Source organism: Xenopus tropicalis, chromosome 2 (genome assembly GCF_000004195.4).
Source record: "Xenopus tropicalis strain Nigerian chromosome 2, UCB_Xtro_10.0, whole genome shotgun sequence".
Taxonomy (NCBI): domain Eukaryota; kingdom Metazoa; phylum Chordata; class Amphibia; order Anura; family Pipidae; genus Xenopus; species Xenopus tropicalis.
The window spans coordinates 139,316,454-139,339,794 of record NC_030678.2 but is presented as its reverse complement, the minus strand read 5'-3'; the positions used below and the strand labels follow the sequence as shown (position 1 = coordinate 139,339,794).

The window sequence follows — 23,341 nt, the reverse complement described above, 5'->3', positions numbered from 1 at the left end:
ATTACAGTTATATTTCCCTGTTGCTGCTAATAAGTCCTTAGTTGAGCCAGGACTCATATACCAACAGTGGTAGATTTGTCCTAGTGCAGTAACCCATGGCAACCAATCACATTTTTGCTTTTTTGTAAACATATCTAATCACTAACTGGTTTCTATATGGGATATTCCCCACGTGCAGATTTGCCAGTGAGCCCAAGCAGTGTGTTTTATTTCTCAATATGTATTTCTCTGCTTTGCTTGGTGTCTCTCCTTAGGGTCCCCCTTTGTAATCTAATTTTCATACCCCCTGTATTTGCTGTTAAAGTCAGAAAACTGTTGCCCGACCTTTATAGTTGTTTATTACAAGGTTACTAACATTTTTTTGCTGGACCCACAGGTGACTCCATATTTCTGTATAATACACAAGAGCCATGAATATCTTGTAAATGATATCCTTATAAACAGAGTTTAGTGATTTCATCAGTTATAATCGGTGCTTAGTGATATTGTTTCTGTCATATGACTGAAACTTGTGTATTATATATAAAATAATATATCAAATTCATTCTTTGATATGGTCATGGAACTCCTCAGTGACATAATATCCCTATATTTTACAACAAGGGGGTACATTATTCACTATAAATCTGTAACCTTGTTATGAGCTTAAGGGGCCCCAGTCTTAAAGCCAGTTCTGTGAGATTGGGGTGAGTGGTTTTTGCTGCCCTGGGTACCCCTAGGATGGTAACAGGCTGTCAGTTGCAATTGGTTCTGATACTGACCTGCAACATCTCTTCTCAGCATTATGGGTTTTTTTTGTTTCCTTTACTACATATTTCACAGAGAATTGATGATATGAGCAGCAGTTAATGTAGGGAGGTAGGGGGGAGTTCATAGTTGTGAGGGGATATACCTTAGTACTTTAGGGTTATGTAAATTTATGCAGAGGATTACTGGGTAATCCCTTTATTTCATAAAGTGCCAGCTGACTCTACCCAACTGATATCTGGCCAATAATCTGCCAGTTTTTGTGCAGCTTTGAAAATCTTGGGTAAAAACTACAGCATTGGTGCACTGGGGACCATACCAGTCAAAAGGTTCTAAAATTGTATATCTTATGTTTCTGTATTAGCTTTATTTTGGGATTATAATTTTTGTAAAAATTTGGCTAAGTAGAATATTGGTCCATAACAAGCTCTAGGGGCCATAATACATAGTAGCATAGTAATTTTGGTTGACAAAAAGACGTGTCCATTGCGTTCAACATTTTATGTCCATATGAAACCTGCCTAATTGAATGTTCATCAAGAGCAGTGCTGTCCAGCTTCTGTGGTGCTGTGGGCCGGAATTTCTCTAGCATATATAGTGGAGGGCCGCTAATGGAAGCCAGTTTTTACCACTCCCCTTTTTTAAACTGCACCCACTTCAAACCACACTCATGTTATTACAATAGTGGTAACACAGCAAAAACCTAAATGCCTGGTCCTCACTGCGGGGATATCAACCATCATTCAAATGTGAAAGAATTATATTATGTAATATTAAGACACACCCTTAAATCCACATGCCTCATTCTTCCCTGTGGATAGCACAGCAACCCCCAACACATAATTACACAACTAAGGGACCATTTAATGGATATTTCCAACTGCTAACAAATTCCCAGAACAAACCCCTGCCAGATTTTCCTGGCAGCTGCACACACAGGCAGTATAGGGCAAGCAGAGTCTGGCACACACAGTCAGCATAGGACAGGCAGAGTATGGCACACACAGGCAGTACTCTGCCTGTCCTATGCTGCCTGTGTGTGCCATACTCTGCCTGCCCTATGCTGCCTGTGTGTGCCATACTCTGCCTGCCCTATGCTGCCTATATAAGAAGTCACTTCAGAGTTCCATGACCTGTATAAAAGTGCTTGGCCTTCGGCTTTGTGCTTTTATAGGGTAAACTCAGTGAGTTATACTATTTAATACACAGCTTGCGTCACATACATCTTTAGATAGTGGGCTTGAAGAAAGTACATAGTTGAACTTCAGTTGTTGAAAAGGTCTGTGTGGTCAAATTTGGTATATGGTTCAGTGTACAGGTAACAAACAAGAGGATCCAAAGATAAAGCAAAGGGCACACAACAGAAAGGCACATATGGTAACAGAAGTCAAACCCACCCCGGGACTCTATATTCTATCAGCAGGCCAAGGTTGGCTGAGAGCTGGTTATTCAAAGCCAAAGAGTAAACAAACTGGACCAGGGCTAATGGCATCATTTTCTGTGGGACTGTGGTAACTGTTCTCTTGACCTTGTCTGGCTCATTTTCCCTGATTAGAATTTCTGCTGTGACAACAGCAATGACTTATAATTAATATGTTTTGAATACAGAGAAATTGTTGCAGTCTTTATCTATCTATCTATCTGTCTTTATCAGCTAACATTTATTGATGGGGTGCTTGTTTTGCAAGGAACACTTTGTTTTTATATTTTTGTAACATTCCAGTTGGATTCATACTTGGAAGAGACTTAAAAGCCTTTAAAGCACATCATTTTTATAATGTTTATATATCACAGTCATGAGAATCTGAGAAAAGATTGCTTTGCTAATCAGAAAGACCTGTGAATAATTTAATATACTGTATATGGAAAGTGTTGAGGTTACACGGTAACCATCACCATATTTTGGAACGTTTTTGGGAAGTCTTTATTATGGGGTATATTTACTAAATCGTAAAATTTTTAAATTTTTAAACAGGTAATGGATCCCCTACCCGGAAACCCATTATCCAGAAAGCTCCAAATTACAGAAAGCCTGTATCCAATAGACTCCCTTTTAATCAAATAATTCAGAATTTTAAAACTGATTTCCTTTTTCTCTGTAGTGATAAAACAGTACCTTGTAATTGATCCCAACTAAGATATAATTAATCCTTATTGGACGCAAAATAATCATATTGGGGTAAATTAATGTTTTATTGATTTTTTAGCAGACTTAAGGTATGGAGATCTAAATTACAGAAAGACCCCTTATCCGGAATACCCTTGGTCTCGAGCATTCTGGATAACAGGTCCTATACCTGTACTTTTCTTTTCAACAAAAGTGAAATCATAACCACGCCATTGGCAGTTAGGTAGAATGCAACGTGGTGAAACTTCGAAAACATACCTAGTATAACTCACAGTCACTGTAGCAATTTCAGTCTTTGGAACAATATAATAATAATATAATAATAATAATAATATAATATAATATATAATTACATCATGTTTTTTTGCCATTGTTATTATGGAACATTACAATTGCAATGGCAATTATGATATGTAGTAAATATGTAATATGCATATTACCATGAACATATAGCTGCCATATTGGCATGAACTTCGGTGGTAAAGGTAGAATTTGGCATCTTATCAAACATGTCACTCGAACTAAAGTAGAAAAATCACAGAACTGTGTCATCTGTAGACCTGTCAACCCTTTTCTTACATTGTTACCCACAACAACTGCAGTCACTGAATTTTCACTGTAATTTTATTTACCCACCACCACTGAAAAGCACCCTAAACTGTTGTTTACTGACATGGCCTGGGTGAGGTTGCGGTGTCTGTGGAAGTAACAGGGGTGCTGGGGTGGAATGGGGCATAACTAAGATGCATTAGGTTCATAATAGAAATGGATTAGTGTCTCTGCATATACAGTGGATTGCAAAAGTATTCGGCCCCCTTGAACTTTTCCACATTTTGTCACATTACAGCCACAAACATGAATCAATTTTATTGGAATTCCACGTGAAAGACCAATACAAAGTGGTGTACACGTGAGATGTGGAACAAAAATCATACATGATTCCAAACATTTTTTACAAATAAATAACTGCAAAGTGGGGTGTGCGTAATTATTCAGCCCCCTGAGTCAATACTTTGTAGAACCACCTTTTGCTGCAATTACAGCTGCCAGTCTTTTAGGGTATGTCTCTACCAGCTTTGCACATCTACAGACTGAAATCCTTGCCCATTCTTCTTTGCAAAACAGCTCCAGCTCAGTCAGATTAGATGGACAGCGTTTGTGAACAGCAGTTTTCAGATCTTGCCACAGATTCTCGATTGGATTTAGATCTGGACTGTGACTGGGCCATTCTAACACATGGATATGTTTTGTTTTAAACCATTCCATTGTTGCCCTGGCTTTATGTTTAGGGTCGTTGTCCTGCTGGAAGGTGAACCTCCGCCCCAGTCTCAAGTCTTTTTCAGACTCCAAGAGGTTTTCTTCCAAGATTGCCCTGTATTTGGCTCCATCCATCTTCCCATCAACTCTGACCAGCTTCCCTGCCCCTGCTGAAGAGAAGCACCCCCAGAGCATGATGCTGCCACCACCATATGTGACAGTGAGGATGGTGTGTTCAGAGTGATGTGCAGTGTTAGTTTTCCGCCACACATTGGGCCCGATTCACTAAAGTCCGAAATAAGGAGTGCTATTTATAGCATGCGTTAAAAATCTTATCACTTCTTATTTTTCGCTCGATTCACTAAAAGGACACTTGCCATAATTAAGAAGTGATGTTCTTGGCGTTATTTATCTTGCGACGACATATTATCAAGCAACGTGCTGCGTAAAATGTTGTGCGCTGCGTAATATATTGCTTGAAAATATGTCGTCGCAAGATAAATAACGCCAAGAACATCGCTTCTTAATTATGGCAAGTGTCCTTTTAGTGAATCGAGCGAAAAATAAGAAGTGATAAGATTTTTAACGCATGCTATAAATAGCACTCCTTATTTCGGACTTTAGTGAATCGGGCCCATAGTGTTTTGCATTTTGGCCAAAAAGTTCCATTTTGGTCTCATCTGACCAGAGCACCTTCTTCCACATGTTTGCTGTGTCCCCCCACATGGCTTGTGGCAAACTGCAAACGGGACTTCTTATGGTTTTCTGTTAACAATGGCTTTCTTCTTGCCACTCTTCCATAAAGGCCAACTTTGTGCAGTGCACGACTAATAGTTGTCCTATGGACAGATTCCCCCACCTGAGCTGTAGATCTCTGCAGCTCCTCCAGAGTCACCATGGGCCTCTTGGCTGCATTTCTGATCAGCGTTCTCCTTGTTCGGCCTGTGAGTTTAGGTGGACGGCCTTGTCTTGGTAGGTTTACAGTTGTGCCATACTCCTTCCATTTGAACAATGCTCCGTGGGATGTTCAAGGCTTTGGAAATCTTTTTGTAGCCTAAGCCTGCTTTAAATTTCTCAATAACTTTATCCCTGACCTGTCTGGTGTGTTCTTTGGACTTCATGGTGTTGTTGCTCCCAATATTCTCTCAGACAACCTCTGAGCAGCTGTATTTGTACTGACATTAGATTACACACAGGTGCACTCTATTTAGTCATTAGCACTCATCAGGCAATGTCTATGGGCAACTGAATGCACTCAGACCAAAGGGGGCTGAAAAATTACACACACCCCACTTTGCAGTTATTTATTTGTAAAAAATGTTTGGAATCATGTATGATTTTCGTTCCACTTTTCACATGTACACCACTTTGTATTGGTCTTTCACGTGGAATTCCAATAAAACTGATTCATGTTTGTGGCTGTAATGTGACAAAATGTGGAAAAGTTCAAGGGGGCCGAATACTTTTGCAAGCCACTGTATCTTTGCTAAAATAGATAACTGTGGCTACACTGTTTTAGCGTTACATTTAGTCAGGACCAGCAGTGCAGAGAATAGTGAAGGACAAACAGATACTGTTTATATAGTATATCCAGGGGCAGATTAACTATTAGGCATCCCTGGGCTATAGCCTAGAAGCCCATGTGATCATTGGCCCATGTAGCTAAATGATTATTTTTCAGCTCTACTCTTCCACATCTTCTCAGCTCAACACTTGTAGTATCTGTACCTGTTTTACTTACATATTATTTGCACTGACGTGCATGTGTGTGCCCATGGCTCACCGAAGCTCTCCGCTTTCTAAGCTGTGTTGAGTTGGGTTCACTGCACACGATTGAGGTCACCAATGCACGGCAAACCTGACACAGCATAGAAAGCACAGAGCTTTGGTGAACCTTGGATGCGCATATGCACGTCAGTGCAAGTAAGTAAAACAGATACAGAAGAGCAGAGCTGAGTAGATGCAGAAGAGCTGAAAAAAAATCATTTGAAAAAGCTACATGCCCCCCCATTCACATGGACCCCACATATATTTTTCTCCACAGATACAGCCTAGAAGGGGGGCCTGTACAAAATGTAGCATAGAGGCCCCACATATATTTATTCAGCCACTGAGTATATAAGGCATGACTTTAAAGGAGCAGTTCAGTATAAAAAATGAAACTAGGCAAAATAGATAGACTGGTCAAAATAAAAAATATTTTCAATATAGTCAGTTAGGCAAAAATGTATCTATAAAGGCTAGAGTGTGCAGATGTCTAACATAATAGCCAGAGCTCTACTTCCTCCTTTAGCAGTCAGTAACCAATCAGTGACTTGAGGGGGGCCATATGGGACATAACTGTTTAGTTAGTTTGCATTTGAATCTAACCTGCGTGCTCACAAACTAACTGAACAGTTATGTCCCATGCGATCTACCATAAAGTCAGGCCCAGATTTGTGGAGAGGCCACAAAGGCCCGGGCCTAGGTCGGCACAAATTGGGGGCAGCATGCCGCCCTGCTGCACCAAAATGTTAAACTTTTTCCCCCATACGGAGCAATGGGGACCTCTCCCCCACTGCTCCATATGTGAGTGTAAAGCCCCGCGTCGGAAGGGGGGGGTGATGGATGGGGGCGGCCTCTGGGCGTCCAGATTACAAATCCGGCGCTGCATAAAGTCACTGACTGACTAAGAGGTTAGACAGCTGAAAGCAGGAAGTAAAGGTCTGGCTATTATGTTAGACATCTGCCCATTCCAGCCTTTATAGATTACATTTTTGCTTTACCAACTATATTGCAAATATTTTTTTATTTTGCGCAGTCTATCCATTTTACCCAGTTTTATTTTTTCACTGAACTATTCCTCATCCAAAACATTATATTTATCTAACTCTTCCAAAGCAAGTCCTTGATGTACAGTGTCCACATAAATATGACAATATGCAGCCAGTAGAGGTTTGTCATATAGATTAATAAGAAGTCAGGTAGTGGGCCAAGCACAGCTGCAATTACCCCATGACCCCTCGGGCCAAACCATTGGACCAGCCCAAACAAGCAGATCTCATAATATACGGCCAGCTTAAGGGCTATAAAAAGATTACCAGCCAGTAAAAAATAATTTAATATGGCACTGAATTGCCTACATTAAATCAAGTACAAGATCAATGGTGATAGCATGCAAACCCATGGCATCACAGACATGTAAATACAATAACAGGGGCTTGCCCGCAGGGAGCACAATGGCTACAGCATTTCTGTAGGAAATAATAGTGCATCACCAGGGTAACCCCCCTTAAATTCTTCCATAACCAAACTTCAAAACAATGTGGAGATTTGTAGTGACTTTACAACAAGGGAGGGGAATAAGAAAAGCAGGAGTGGAAAGGAGTAATTTCCAAGCAGGCCACACAGAGGAAATTTGTGCAACTTTCTGGGCAGGGCTAATAAAGTAGTCCGTCTCTTGCTCACAACGCTGGGCTGCAGCCAGTTTTTCTGCCTCAAATCAGGAAGTGAAAACAGAAAAGAAAAAAAAAGAAAGAAAAGCCACGCAGCTTTGAGATCTTTTGACTTGCTCAGGAAAACGTTAGTACAAGCTGGGCACTTGGACTTGTTTGTTATCAGACATATTTCTGTCAGCCTCTGACATGGAATGAATAGAGAATCACGTAATTCTGGGAATATCTAAAAACAGAAGAGAAAGTGAAAGCTTGGAGGCATAAACCTTGGTGTGGGAGAGGTAAGGTGCCACAAAATGTCTGTCAAAAGAACTATAATATGTACTTGTCTATAAGAATATTGTTACTACTTCATATTGCTAGTACCTGACTACTATATCACAGAGCATATGCACTCCAATGTTAACATGGTCTGCCTGGGGAGTAGACTTAATGACCTGGCCTCTACCAGTAAATAACTCACGCTGCCGTAATCATTAACATGCTACCTCTTAATTATCTTACATTACCTTCTAGTACACTGACCTTTTAAATGCTGAAGCAATATTCACCGTCCCCAATCAATTTGTTGACACTGCTTATTGTTTTTAGTTATTCAAGCTGTTATTAATGTAAAATATATTTCTAATACATTTATAGTGACACCATCTCTGTCAAATGCTGTCAGTTGTATCTTTTATTTAACTTAACAAAGTGTATCTATATCTGTCTATATCATTTGAATTAAAGAATTGTATTGTTCTTGCTTGAGGAGAATGGGGTTGACTTGGAAGTGCCTAACTGAATGTAAACACAGCTAGGCCTCACTTATCTACACCACTTGCAGAAGGTCAGATTCAGCCTTTGCAGAAATGTTGGATTTTTGCAGAGAATTTGAATTATTGCTACTTTTCACTGCATGTTCCACCTCATGAAAGAATGAAGTATCTTTTTTTAATAAATCTTAATCTGATATAAGTGCTCTTTAAAGCCACTGGAGTATGTTGAGTGACTTGGTGCTAGTATGATATTGGCTTGCAAAACAAATTAGGAACATAGTGGCACTGTCTCAAAAATGAATTCTTCCCTGATCCTGTGTTCTGAGGACATTATACAGGGATGGATTTACTTCTGACTCTTATACAGGGTGAAGAGTAACCTCATTTTACAAAAATATAAGGATCCCCAAGTAATCTCTGTGCTGAAGAAGGGATTGCCATTTGTAGTATTGTGTTCATATATTTATTTATATTGGCCAGTGCAGGTTTACCTGAGTTTAGATACTGCAGAATACACAATAAACTAAATGCAATAAATGCATAAAATGCATAAAATGGAGTGCACAGTAAGAAAACTGATCTATAATATTTATCAAGTGGCAACTCCCATAAAGCAAAGGTTTTTGATCGATGTTTAGTAGTTCTGCATTACCTGAAAAACATACCCTTGGAATGCTGGATAAAGATTATATGTGCTTACACACTGCAGGCACTATATAACCTCTGCCTCGAGTTTGAAATCTTTGCTTTTGACAAGCAACGTGCAGTGAACTAGACATACCGAAACCCACAACATGAACATCAGCAATGATTCTGTATACCATTCACAATAAAGAGCAGCTGGGGGGATCGAGGCTCATAGTGTTGCACAATTACAGTACAGGAAAAAGAATTGTAGCATTAGGCATAGTGGAAGGCTATTTGGCTTAATGAAGGCCAAGTTAAAGGGATTCTGTCATGATTTTTGTGGTGTACTTTTTATTGCTAAAATACACTGTTTACATAGCAAATAATTCACTTTACTTTTGTTTGTTCAAGAATACAATTTTAAATGGTATTTTTTATTTAGTTAATAATTGGTGTGTAGGTGCCATCTCAGTGCATTGTGCCTGATTCTGAGCTTTCAGAAAGCGCTACACATTAGAACTGCATTCATATAAACTATTGTTTTTCCTGCTCCCATGTAACTGGAGGAGTCCAAGGACAGACTGGGAGCTGCTATCTTTCTACCTTCCCATTGTTCTTCTGATCGGCAGCTGGGAAGAGGTTGACATCACTCCACCTTGCAGCTTAGCAGTAAAGTGTGACTGAAGTTTATCAGAGCACAAGTCACATGGCTGTAGCACCCTGGGGAAATGAAGAATATGGCTAGCCCCATGTGAAATTTCAAAATTAAATATAAAAAAAGTCTGTTTGCATTTTTGAAAAACGTACTTCAATGCAGGATCTGCTGGAGAAGCTCTATTAACGTATGCGTTTTGAACATGTTTTTCCGGAATAGTATTCTGTTAAATATATATACATACATTATCATCTGATACCATTCTGATCAGAGGCGTAGATTTGGATGTCCCTTCCAATGTTAATTTAGGAATCCAACAGTGACGCCAATTTGTCTGTTACATTGGGTAACAACATAATATTTCAGCCATAGAGGCCTGTTCCATAAAAGTTTGAGTTGGGGGGAGATTGTAATTGATTCCTGAAGGGGCGTGTGTGCTCTTAAAGGCCCAAGAAAAGAAGTCTATCCTTCTCCCCAGGGGACCTCAACCTTAGTGGCATGTGAAAGAAAGAAAACAATGAGTCAGACAGATGTTTCCATCTCTGTATATTAGCAAAGAGATATGCCTCTGCTCCCTGGGAGAACTTGATGGGTAAAATATAATTTTATCTTGTCTGTTGGGCAATTCATTGTCGTTAAGGTTCCCCATCAAGTATTTAGGCTCTTCTTTGCATAATTATTTTAATACAGTTGAGAATATGGTGTGGTACCTTAAATGACCAATGTTTACAAATGACTCATAAAGTATTATAAACAATTTTATAATGTGCTAGTGTGTGGCAAGAGTGGTTCAAAAGGTATATTTCACTAAATTCGATAAATTATGAGCACAGAGACAATAGGTCCATTGTAATGCTCATTCTCAACAAGAAGGTCTCCAAGGGAAGATAAAGTCAGTAGTGCAAAATTCAGTTTACATTACTGGCTATACAGTAAGACCTATATTATACTTTTTCACCTATGAAAAGGGGACAAAGTGTAATATATTTGTGCAAAACCACACAATTATAGGCAATGTTTTAGCCCCTACTGAACCCTTTATCAAGCCTAGTGCTGTGCAAGACAACAACAAATAAAGTGGGGAAGGGTGGCAGGGATAGAACTGATGCAACCTGTAACTCATTGGTAACTATGTACACATATACCCCCTATAAGTAACAAAAGGCACAACAATTGCCATGGAGACTGATTATTGCTTGATCTCACTAGTCTGTCACCTCCTCTGCTCAGTTTTGTTAATTACCACTCCCCTTTTTGAAACCGCACCCACTTGAAACCACACCCGTGTTATCACATGACCATACCCATATTAATGGTTGTAGTACAGCAAAAACCTGCCATACTCTGCCTGCCCTACCCTGCCTTTGTGTGTGCCATACTCTGCCTTCCCTACCCTGCCTGTGTGTGCCATACTCCGCCTGCCCTACCCTGCCTGCGTGCCATACTTTTACTGTGTGTTCCATTCTTGGCTGGTTTGTGCCATACTTGGCCTGTGTGTGCCATACTCTGCCTGTCCTACCCTGCCTGTGTGTGCCATACTCTGCCTTCCCTACCCTGTCTGTGTGTGCCATACTCTGCCTTCCCTACCCTGCCTGCGTGTGCCATACTTTCACTGTGTGTGCCATTCTTGGCTGGTTTGTGCCAAACTTGGCCTGTGTGTGTCATACTCTGCCTGCCCTACTCTGCCTGTGTGTGCCATACTCTGCCTTCCCTACCCTGCCTGTGTGTGCCATACTCTGCTTGCCCTATGTATGGCACACACAGGCAGCCTACAGTGACACAATGCTGGCACTGTTCCTACAGTCTGCACAATAACTATATATTAAAAAACTTTTTAATTGCAGTACCACCTCAGTATATGTTCTTTTTGTAGTGTGAAGGGATTATTTGTGGGTTTCTACTGCTCCTGAGGTGTGAACAGGGGAACAATGTGGGTGATTACAGCCTGAGCCTGAGGTGTGAACACTGCAGGGGGTGAACAATACAGAGATTAAAAGGTGTGAACAACACAGGGGATTACATGTTTAAACAATACAGCCTGATTACAGCCTGAATCTGAGGTGAGAACCATGCAGGGGGCCAGTTAATCTCAGTACTGATACCATTTAAAGCTTACAAAAGAGTAAACCATCAAAGCAGCCAGACAGGTGGGGGGCCACACAGAGGGGGGTCGCGGGCCGCATGCGGCCCGCGGGCCGCCAGTTGGACAGCACTGTACTAAATCATTTGAATTTTTAATTGGTTCACAGAAACGGTTGCCACCTGGCCAATATTTCACTATCCTAGCTGGTAAAATACCAGCCAAGACTGGGGTTGGTATTACAGATTTGAAATGCCCATTTTTTTCCACAACCAGCCTGCCCTAATTCTCTCTGCCCACTCCCCCCATCCCCCTGACAGTTCTGTAACCCTGCCTACTCACCAATTTCCACCCAGTCTTCCCCCTATATGTCACAACTTTGCCCCCTTGCAAAATGGCCTTGCCCCTCCTGATTCCATCCCCACCCCTTACTTCATCATCCAGCACCTTTTTCCTGCCAGTCGGTAATGCCATGGACTAGGGTTGCCACCTTTCCCCCTCTGTAACTCCAGACGGAGGGCAGGGTGCAACATCAATGGGAAGTGCTGTGATGTCACATGGGTGGGGCGGTGACATCACAGGGAAGGGCTATGACAAGATGGTTGGCAATGGGGCTGATCGCTTAGTCAATTTCAGAGAGTCCAAATTTGGAAAAATGGTCTGTCTGGGTCAAAACCGAAAAAGTGTCAACCATAATACCCTGGACAAATGGAGGCAACACTACTTACAAAATATCTTGTCGTGTGAAACGGTGCTGGAACTGGGAGGATGATCAGTGTTGCGGAGAGTGGATATCTGTTTAGATATCTTCTAAGCCACACGGGTATTTTAAGATGAAAATCACAAAGGAGGATTCTTATATGTAGTAAACAATTATATCATAATGTCTCCCTGATTGTAAATGCAATTGTCTTTAATCAACCGAACTGTGCACAGTGTGGACAAAGAATGGTGCTAAATTTGTAAAAACTCAAGTGGTAGGAAGCCTTAACTAAACAATCCATCACGTTTGTGGCCCTTTTGTAGGCTCACACAGGAAGTTGTTTTAAAGCAGGAATTGCAGGTCAGCATAAGTGTTTTTTTTAAAGATGTGACCCATCAGTTAGGCTCATTGTTACTAAGCATACACTGTAACTGAATTTTCAAATAAAAACCCAAAGCAACAGAAAATACTAAATTATACAGTAATCTACAGTATCTGTTTATGCCTATCACCCTGATTGGGCGCTACAGGATAACAGACATTAGGGCTGATTCACTAAAGTGCGTTAATTTTTATTGCACGCTTTTTTGCGTTAAAATAGACGCAAATATTAACGCGCGATTCACTACAGTATTACCGTGTGCGTTAAGCCGCACATCGCATGCGTTAATTCACGTGCAACTGCATGCGTTAATTTGTGCACCGAAATAACAATAACGCATGATTCACAAACACTTAGACGCGCTAAATATCACATTTGTCTGTGCGAAAATTAACACCTACTTGAGGCAGGCGGTAATTATAGAAAAGTACAGTTAATGACCTTTTGGCAACACAATATGGACTTTGCAGTGTTATTTATTCAAGTCTGTGTTGGCCCTAGAGTGATGCAGCCGCCAGTTTGCAGGGGAATTATCATTTTCAGTACAGTAATTTTCCGAAGTATTGGCATGTATGGCTAACATGGCGTGTGTTTATTTATATGCGGCTACTATTTCTACGCGGCTACTATTTATATGCGGCTACTATTTATATGCGGCTACTATTTATACGCGGCTACTATTTATATGCGGCGACTATTTATATGAAGCTGCTATTTATACGCGGCTACTATTTATATGCGGCGACTATTTATACGCGGGGCGTTGATTAGCGCATGTACTGTCAAATAACACACGAAAATAGTCTTTGCGACTAAAATAACTCATGCAGTATCGCGCGTAAATTAACGCACGTATGCTTTTAGTGAATCGTGCGTTAAGTCTAGAAAATTTAGACGCGATAAAAATTTTACTGCATGCTATAAATAGTGCTCGTTTTAACGCACTAGTGAATAGTGAATCAGCCCTATTATTTAACAAAAAGGATTGTCTAGCATTTTCGAGAAAGTTATAGGTTAATAGGTACAAAAATCAACCAATAATATTGCTAATTTAAGATGTAAGGTCTTCCCACTAACTTAAAGGAATAAGTCATGATCTATAGCAGGGGTAGGGAACCTATGGCTCGGGAGCCAGATGTGGCTCTTTTGATGGCTGCATCTGGCTCTCTGCCAAATCTTTAATAAAAAAATAACGGGGGGCGTGGCCTGCATTTGGCGGATAGTAGACGTGTTCTAAGCCTTAGAACATGTCTTCTATCCACCGAGTGCAGTCCATGCCCTCCTCCGCATCTGGCATTCTTGGCACACACCCTACCTTGCCCCTGAACTCGGTGGATAGAAGACGTGTTCTAAGCCTTAGAACACATCTTCTCTCTGCCGAGCGCAGGCCACGCCCTCCTCTGCATCGCATCCGGCATCCTTGGGACCCACCCTACCTTGCCCCTGCGCTCGGCGGATAGAAGACGTGTTCTAAGCCTTAGAACACGTCTTCTATCCGCCGAGCGCAGGACACGCCCTTCTCCGCATCGCATCCGGCATCCTTGGGACCCACCCTACCTTGCCCCACAGCATCCGCGGCCAAACATACTGTATGACTCTCACGGAATTACATTTTAAAATATGTGGTGTTTATGGCTCTCTCAGCCAAAAAGGTTCCCGACCCCTGATTTATATGGTGCAGTTTTTATCACTAAATTAGACCATGTATATTACAAATAATTCAGTTTACCATTTAAAATTGTAGTCTTGAACGAACAAATGTATTTTTTTAATTGTAATATTGTGGCCCTTTTGTAGGCTCACACAGGAAGTTGTTTTAAAGCAGGAATTGCAGGTCAGCATAAGTGTTTTTTTTAAAGATGTGACCCATCAGTTAGGCTCATTGTTACTAAGCATACACTGTAACTGAATTTTCAAATAAAAACCCAAAGCAACAGAAAATACTAAATTATACAGTAATCTACAGTATCTGTTTATGCCTATCACCCTGATTGGGCGCTACAGGATAACAGACATTAGGGCTGATTCACTAAAGTGCGTTAATTTTTATTGCACGCTTTTTTGCGTTAAAATAGACGCAAATATTAACGCGCGATTCACTACAGTATTACTGTGTGCGTTAAGCCGCACATCGCATGCGTTAATTTATGTGCAACCGCATGCGTTAATTTGTGCACCGAAATAACAATAACGCATGATTCACAAACACTTAGATGCGCTAAATATCACATTTGTCTGTGCGAAAATTAACACCTACTTGAGGCAGGCGGTAATTATAGAAAAGTACAGTTAATGACCTTTTGGCAACACAATATGGACTTTGCAGTGTTATTTATTCAAGTCTGTGTTGGCCCTAGAGTGATGCAGCCGCCAGTTTGCAGGGGAATTATCATTTTCAGTACAGTAATTTTCCGAAGTATTGGCGTGTATGGCTAACATGGCGTGTGTTTATTTATATGCGGCTACTATTTATACGCGGCTACTATTTATATGCGGCTACTATTTATATGCGGCTACTATTTATACGCGGCTACTATTTATACGCGGCTACTATTTATATGCGGCGACTATTTATATGAAGCTGCTATTTATACGCGGCTACTATTTATACGCGGCTACTATTTATATGCGGCGACTATTTATACGCGGGGCGTTGATTAGCGCATGTACTGTCAAATAACGCACGAAAATAGTCTTTGCGACTAAAATAACTCATGCAGTATCGCGCGTAAATTAACGCACGTATGCTTTTAGTGAATCGTGCGTTAAGTCTAGAAAATTTAGACGCGATAAAAATTTTACTGCATGCTATAAATAGTGCTCGTTTTAACGCACTAGTGAATAGTGAATCAGCCCTATTATTTAACAAAAAGGATTGTCTAGCATTTTCGAGAAAGTTATAGGTTAATAGGTACAAAAATCAACCAATAATATTGCTAATTTAAGATGTAAGGTCTTCCCACTAACTTAAAGGAATAAGTCATGATCTATAGCAGGGGTAGGGAACCTATGGCTCGGGAGCCAGATGTGGCTCTTTTGATGGCTGCATCTGGCTCTCTGCCAAATCTTTAATAAAAAAATAACGGGGGGCGTGGCCTGCATTTGGCGGATAGTAGACGTGTTCTAAGCCTTAGAACATGTCTTCTATCCACCGAGCGCAGTCCATGCCCTCCTCCGCATCTGGCATTCTTGGCACACACCCTACCTTGCCCCTGAACTCGGCGGATAGAAGACGTGTTCTAAGCCTTAGAACACATCTTCTCTCTGCCGAGCGCAGGCCACGCCCTCCTCTGCATCGCATCCGGCATCCTTGGGACCCACCCTACCTTGCCCCTGCGCTGGGCGGATAGAAGACGTGTTCTAAGCCTTAGAACACGTCTTCTATCCGCCGAGCGCAGGACACGCCCTTCTCCGCATCGCATCCGGCATCCTTGGGACCCACCCTACCTTGCCCCACAGCATCCGCGGCCAAACATACTGTATGACTCTCACGGAATTACATTTTAAAATATGTGGTGTTTATGGCTCTCTCAGCCAAAAAGGTTCCCGACCCCTGATTTATATGGTGCAGTTTTTATCACTAAATTAGACCATGTATATTACAAATAATTCAGTTTACCATTTAAAATTGTAGTCTTGAACCAACAAATGTATTTTTTTAATTGTAATATTGATGTGTAGGCAGCTATCTCAGTGAATGCAACCTACTAGGGAAACCCTGGAGCCTCAATAGGCTCACCTTTAGTAGCTAGGAGCATGTAAGGGCACAAAAAGCTTTATGAATTTCTTCAGTTGTGCATCTATTTTGTTACTTTGCATTCGATACTTGCATTTGCAGCACCCTCATGTATCTGTTTCAGATGCTCTATGTATGCAGTATAATTCTCCTATTTGGGGACTTATTATTTAAAGGAAAAGGAAAGGTAAAAACTAAGTAAACTTTATCAGAAAGGTCTATGTAAATACAGCCATAAGCTCTCACAGAAAAGCTGCACTGAGTCCTCTATCAAAAGAAACAGATTTCTTGTCTCCTTTTTTGTAACCATGTTCTTTGGTACTGAGCTAAAGCCTCTAGAGCTACAGCAGGAAGCTATGAAGACCAAGCTAAAATGGCAGCTGCAATCTTAAACAAACGGGGGGCTTCTAGGGCTCTTTACTCAGTTATGGTAAAGCTTTCTGCAGAATAAATATAGCGTTCTAGGTGGCACTAATGTGGCGAATCAGTTAGCAATAAAATGCAAAATGACTTTCCTTCTCCTTTATTCAAACAGTGGATGATGTTTGAAACAAATTCTTATTAAAGAACTGATTTATATGAATTTATAGCAATACTGGGAGTCATTTACCTTCACCCTGTACACAAGTGCAAGAGCACTTAGGGGCCCAGATTCAATTGGAGATTCAGTACCTTGTGCAGAGTGCAATGCCGGCAGAAGCAAGGTAGTCCTGTGGCAGACAGTAACTAGAGGGCTCCATTGTCATCTGTACCTTCTGGCACTCCCTAACTTGCACGCCATTTTTATGCACTTTGTAAACTTCCTTGCATGAAACAAATTATCCCCACTGGCTCTATGCTATAAAGACAAATTCCACATTCTGTGGAATTTGTAAACTAATTCATCTTTTTAAACTTTGTGACAGTACACATGTACAAAAAGCAGAAATGGAGTGCAGATACTTTTATCAAATAAATATACCTGTACATAGTTTGTGTTTTGCATTAAAGGAGAACTAAACCCTAAAAACAAATATGGGTAGAAATGCCTTGTTTTTTATACTGATAATACAGCATCAGCCTAAGGTTTCAGAATCTCTATAACAGTAATGGTCCAGGCATATAAATTTATGCACATGGGGTTACCAATATGGTTTGGGTTCTGTTAGAAGTGTCAGGGACACTGTACATGCTCAGTGAACTCTGGGCATCTGTTGAGAAGCTGAGCTTTAGGGGTTGTCACAAATGATCAAGCAGAAAATAAGGTTTGTCTGTCATAGAAGGTGATGCTACAGGGCTGATTATTAAACTCTGGTGCTAATTGCACTGGTTTCTGAGCTGCCATGTAACGAGAATCTGAATTAAATACTTAACAACCTTGTACTGGGACTTTTATATTTTATATGTACCATATATAGTGAGTGGGTCCCTAAGCTCAGTAAGTGACAGCAGCACAGAACATGTTCAGGGAATCGGCAGAAAAGAAGATGGTGGGCTTCTGGGGGCAGTTTTGAAGGCACAGAGCTTCCCTGCTAAAGGGCTGGGGTTGCCTTGGGCGGGTACAGAAGCCTAAAACATAGGGGCTGATTTACTAATCCACTAATCCAAATCCGAATGGGAAAAATTTGGATTGGAAACTAACATTTTGCGACTTTTTCGTATTTTTTGCGTTCTTTTCGTCGCCGTTACGACTTTTTCGTAAATTGTCGCGACTTTTTCATAGCCGTTACGACTTGCACGAATTGTCGAAACTTTTTCGTAGCCGTTACGATTTGCTCGTATATTGTCGCGACTTTTTCATATTGAGCGCTCGTAAACGCCGGGCAAAACTTTCAGACTTGCATGATTTTGGAAGCCTCCCATAGGGCTCAATGGCACTCTGCAGCTCCAACCTGGCCCAAGGAAAGTCTCCCATAGGGCTCAATGGCACTCTGCAACTCCAACCCGGCCCAAGGAAAGTTTCCCATAGGGCTCAATGGCACTCTGCAACTCCAACCTGGCCCAAGGAAAGTCTCCCATAGGGCTCAATGGCACTCTGCATCTCCAACCCGGCCCAAGGAAAGCCTCCCATAGGGCTCAATGGCACTCTGCAGCTCCAACCTGGCCCAAGGAAAGCCTCCCATAGGGCTCAATGGCACTCTGCAGCCCCAACCTGGCCCAAGGAAAGTCTCTCATAGGGCTCAATGGCACTCTGCAGCTCCAACCCGGCCCAAGGATAGTCTCCCATAGGGCTCAATGGCACTCTGCAGCTCCAACCTGGCCCAAGGAAAGTCTCCCATAGGGCTCAATGGCACTCTGCAGCTCCAACCTGGCCCAAGGAAAATCTCCCATAGGGCACAATGGCACTCTGCAGCTCCAACCCGGCCCAAGGAAAGTCTCCCATAGGGCTCAATGGCACTCTGCAGCTCCAACCTGGCCCAAGGAAAGTCTCCCATAGGGCACAATGGCACTCTGCAGCTCCAACCCGGCCCAAGGAAAGTCTCCCATAGGGCTCAATGGCACTCTGCAGCTCCAACCCGACCCAAGGAAAGTCTCCCATAGGGCTCAATGGCACTCTGCAGCTCCAACCTGGCCCAAGGAAAATCTCCCATAGGGCACAATGGCACTCTGCAGCCCCAACCCGGCCCAAGGAAAGTCTCCCATAGGGCTCAATGGCACTCTGCAGCTCCAACCTGGCCCAAGGAAAGTCTCCCATAGGGCACAATGGCACTCTGCAGCTCCAACCCGGCCCAAGGAAAGTCTCCCATAGGGCACAATGGCACTCTGCAGCTCCAACCTGGCCCAAGGAAAGTCACGATACTGAAGTTTGAATGAATCCGAAACTTTCGTAATCAGCGCGATGGCTACGAAAAAGTTGCGACAATTCGCGCAAGTCGTAACGCTACGAAAAAGTTGTGACAATTTACGAAAAAGTCGCAACGGCTACGAAAAAGTCGCGACAATTTACGAAAAAATCACAAAATACCGATCATTACGAAAAAAAACAAATTCGGACGCTTTTCGGACATTCGTGGATTAGTAAATGTGCCCCATAATGTACAACATTTCTACCCTGCTGCATTGTTACTCCTAAATTCTCCTTTAAGGTTTCATTAAGTAAACCATCAGTGGCCTACCTTAAACCTGACAGTATTTTAACCAGTGCAGACCTGCAACCTGATATAATGTAAGGTTCAGTTATTTTTTATGGAAACCTCTGAGTAAAAACATGATCCAAGTGCTAAAAATATGCCTGCATCTAAGCTTCTGTTTTCAAAATAAGTGTAGTTTCTTTTTTTTGTTGTCACCTAGGCTTCTTCTGCCTTGATGTTATTTTATTTAAAATAAAATTGCATTTGGTCCACTAAAGACAAATATGTAAAACATACAGAACACTGTGCGAAAGCCTCCAGGCTACACAGGGACTGGAATTCAAAACAAATACACTACATAGCAGAAAGAGATCGTTATAGCTCAGTCATTAACCCTTTCGCTGGCAGTCGATTTGCCACAAATGTATATACCCACTGGCAAGTCACTTTTTAAGCATTTTGCACCTATTAGGTTTATCAAGGTTATTTTCATAGGTAAAACACAAGAGGGCTGATTCACTAAAGTGAGTTAATTTTTATCGCACGCTTTTTTGCACCAAAATAAACGCGAAAATGAACTCGCGATTCACTACAGTATTACCGCGTGCGTTAAGTCGCACATTGCATGCGTTAATTTACGCGCCGAAATAACACTAACGCATGATTCACAAACACTTAGACGCGCTAAATATCGCATTTGTCTGTGCAAAAATTAACACCTACTTGGGGCAGGCGGTAATTATAGAAAAGTACAGTTCATGAGCTTTTGGCAACACAATATGGACTTTGCAGTGGGATTTATTCAGTCTGTGTTGGCCCTAGAGTGATGCAGCCGCCAGTTTGCAGGGAAATGGGCATTTTCAGTACAGTAATTTTCCGCAAGTATTGGCATGTATGGCTAACATGGCGTGCGTTTATTCGCACGACTGTCTATATGCGGCTACTATTTATATGCGCTGACTATTTATACGCGGGGCGTTAATTAGTGCATGTTCCGTCAATGGCTAACATGGCGACTATTAATACGCGGTGCGTTGATTAGCGCATGTACCGTCAAATACCGGCCGATAATAGTCTTCGCCACTAAAATAACGCATGCAGTATCACGTGTAAATTAACGCAAGTATGCTTTTAGTGAATCGTGCGTTAAGTCGTGAAAATTTAGACGCGATAAAAATGTTACCGCATGCTATAAATAGCACATGTTTTAACACACTTTAGTGAATCGGCCCTAATGATGTTTATATATTATTTTAATTGGACTTACAAACGATTTGTAATTTCTCTTAAAATGTAAGCAGCATTTGGTCAAGCCAAATACAAAAGGACAAATAAGGCAAGATATCAGGACAATTATAGCTTTGCAATTTTTCACACTAAACATCTCCTTGCCTGTAATTACTCCCACAAGCCATATATTTCTTTTAATTGCACACTTTCAGCTATTTTGACATGCCGTGTCTAGATGCAGTTCCTCACAGAAGAAATTCTCCAAACGTTTAAATGTTTAACTCATCACATGGTAGTACAGCCCTGTTATAAGGAACAGAACTTGTTCAAATTCAATGTCATTGTACCCTATGAGCCACTGTACATGTTTTATTATAGGCAAAGGTGTTTTTCATAGCCATAACCCAATAGTGATAATGGCTTCATGGTGAGCTGTGTATGGTTTAAAACAAATGGGTTTGTATAAAAATTGCTCAGTATATCAAGCAGTAACCAAAAGACTCAGTTTGCACTACTTAATTCTCAGTGTTTCTTACCAGACAAAAAGAAAGCTTAAAGAGAGCTGCTCTCGTAGCCATTCACCATATAGTATGTATGTCCCTTACCATCAGGGCTGGAACCATGGGTAGGCACATGTATAGGGTACAATGGTAGGATGGGTGATACCTAGACACCTACCTCTGCTGCTTCTAACTCCAGCCCTGTGGTGAGTTTCAGATTGGCAACCGGCAGGGGGCAGCTATCATGTACAGAAGTTGTGGTAAGGAATGTTTCTTTAGGACAAGATGCTTAGGGAGTGGTTGGTCAGAACTGCCTGTTATATAACACATGTAAAAAGGTCCTGAAATGTAGTCTTTTCAGTATATTATAGCCAACACCATGGGGCCCATTTACTTACTCACGAACTGGCCGAATGCGTCCGATTCCGTTTTTTTCGTAATGATCGGTATTTGGCGATTTTTTCGGAAAATTATCGCGACCTTTTCGTTGCCATCCAAATGTTGCGTAAAATCTGGCGTTTTTTTCGTAGCGTTAAAACTTTTCGCGCCTTTTTCGTAGCCATTCCGAAAGTTGCGCTGCGATTTTTTCGTAGCGTTCGGATTCATTCAAGCTTCAGTATGGTGACTTTTCTTGGGCCAGGTTGAAGCTGCAGGGTGCCATTGAGTCCTATGGGAGGCTTCCAAAATCATGCTAAGTCTGAAAGTTTCGCCCGCCGCTTACGAGCGCTCAATACGAAAAAGTCGCGACAAGATACGAGCGAATCGTAATGGCTACGAAAAACTCGCGTTTTTTCGCGAAAATCGTATTGGTAATGAAAAAGTCGCGACAATTTCCGAAAAGTCGTAAAGGCGCCGAAAAAATCGCAAAAAAATACGAAAAAGACGCAAAATGTTCGTTTTCCAATCGGAATTTTTCCAATTCGGATTCGAATTCGTGTCTTAGTAAATCAGCCCCCATGTATAATAAAGTCACTGATACTCGTAAGTCTGTAAATATAAATATCTTTTCTAGTCAAAAGAGCTGACAATAAGTGGACAAGGGAAGGTATTGACAATAACATTTGATCATGAAGCTAAGAGATAACTCTTTGAAACAGAAAAGATATAGCAGAAAAAGAAACATAGTTTTGATTTTAATCCCCTGAACTCCCTGCCAATCTGCACAACTTTTTCGTACACTTGCGTGAAAAATTTGGAAAGGTTCTGCCGCTGTTTACAATCGTTTGGTACAAAAATTTTGTGACTTTCAGATTGCCTATATGATATTATCTTAACTAAAACAATTTGTTCGTAAGCATTTTCGCGATATTTGCAATCTTCAGAAATTATCTTATCCATTGTGTTTTAATGTTTTAATGATTTGGACCCATACACTTGTCCCAAGAGCTAATAATCTTGTATATAAAAATGCCTTACCCCTTAAATTCTTTATAACTGCCTGTCACTTTCTGGGACATGAGTGTACGCAAGACCTTTATTACTACACCTGTCCAAAGTTCTAGTCAAAATCATTAACCAACTTTTTATAATTTATGATTACATGGTATAAACAGTTGCCAGAATACCTGAGCCACTAGTCACACTGTGCAATAAGGGGTTCTGTGAGAAAAACAACAAATCAAAAGCAATTCAAATTATAAAAAGGAAAGTGATTAAACATTGTGAACAGTTTGAAATACCTGATTCACCTGTCACACTACCCACAGGCAAACACCAATAACCAACAGAAATGCAGATAAAATTTCAATAAAACCAATTAATAATTAATTAATAAAAGGGATGTTGCTAAACCTAAAAGGGGATGTTGACAAATTTTTTTGCTGCATGTCATTTTTTTTTTTACGCTTGCAGCAATTTTTTGATGAATTTTTAAGTGGCAAAACAATCTACCAATTTCACCGTGAATCCATACCTTCCGAAAAATTTCGCTCAGCGGTTTGGGTGAGTCCTTCAAACAAGGACTGATATCATGGCAAAAGGTGCAGAAAATGGGTGACAAGATCAGAAGCAAGCTAGACTGATTTGGGGTGTAGAGGTACAGGACTAGAACAGGG

At 41.2% G+C, this 23,341-nt stretch overlaps 1 protein-coding gene across 1 annotated transcript in view; it reads left to right on the top strand.

Moving 5' to 3' along the window:
* The first annotated feature begins 7,555 nt into the window (after positions 1-7,555).
* stat6 (signal transducer and activator of transcription 6) overlaps positions 7,556-23,341 on the top strand; it is a 73,153-nt gene continuing 57,367 nt past the window's right edge. Inside the window, exon 1 of the mRNA XM_002939709.4 lies at positions 7,556-7,847. The gene's annotated coding sequence lies outside the window, so the exon portion shown is untranslated. The remainder of the gene's footprint in view (positions 7,848-23,341) is intronic.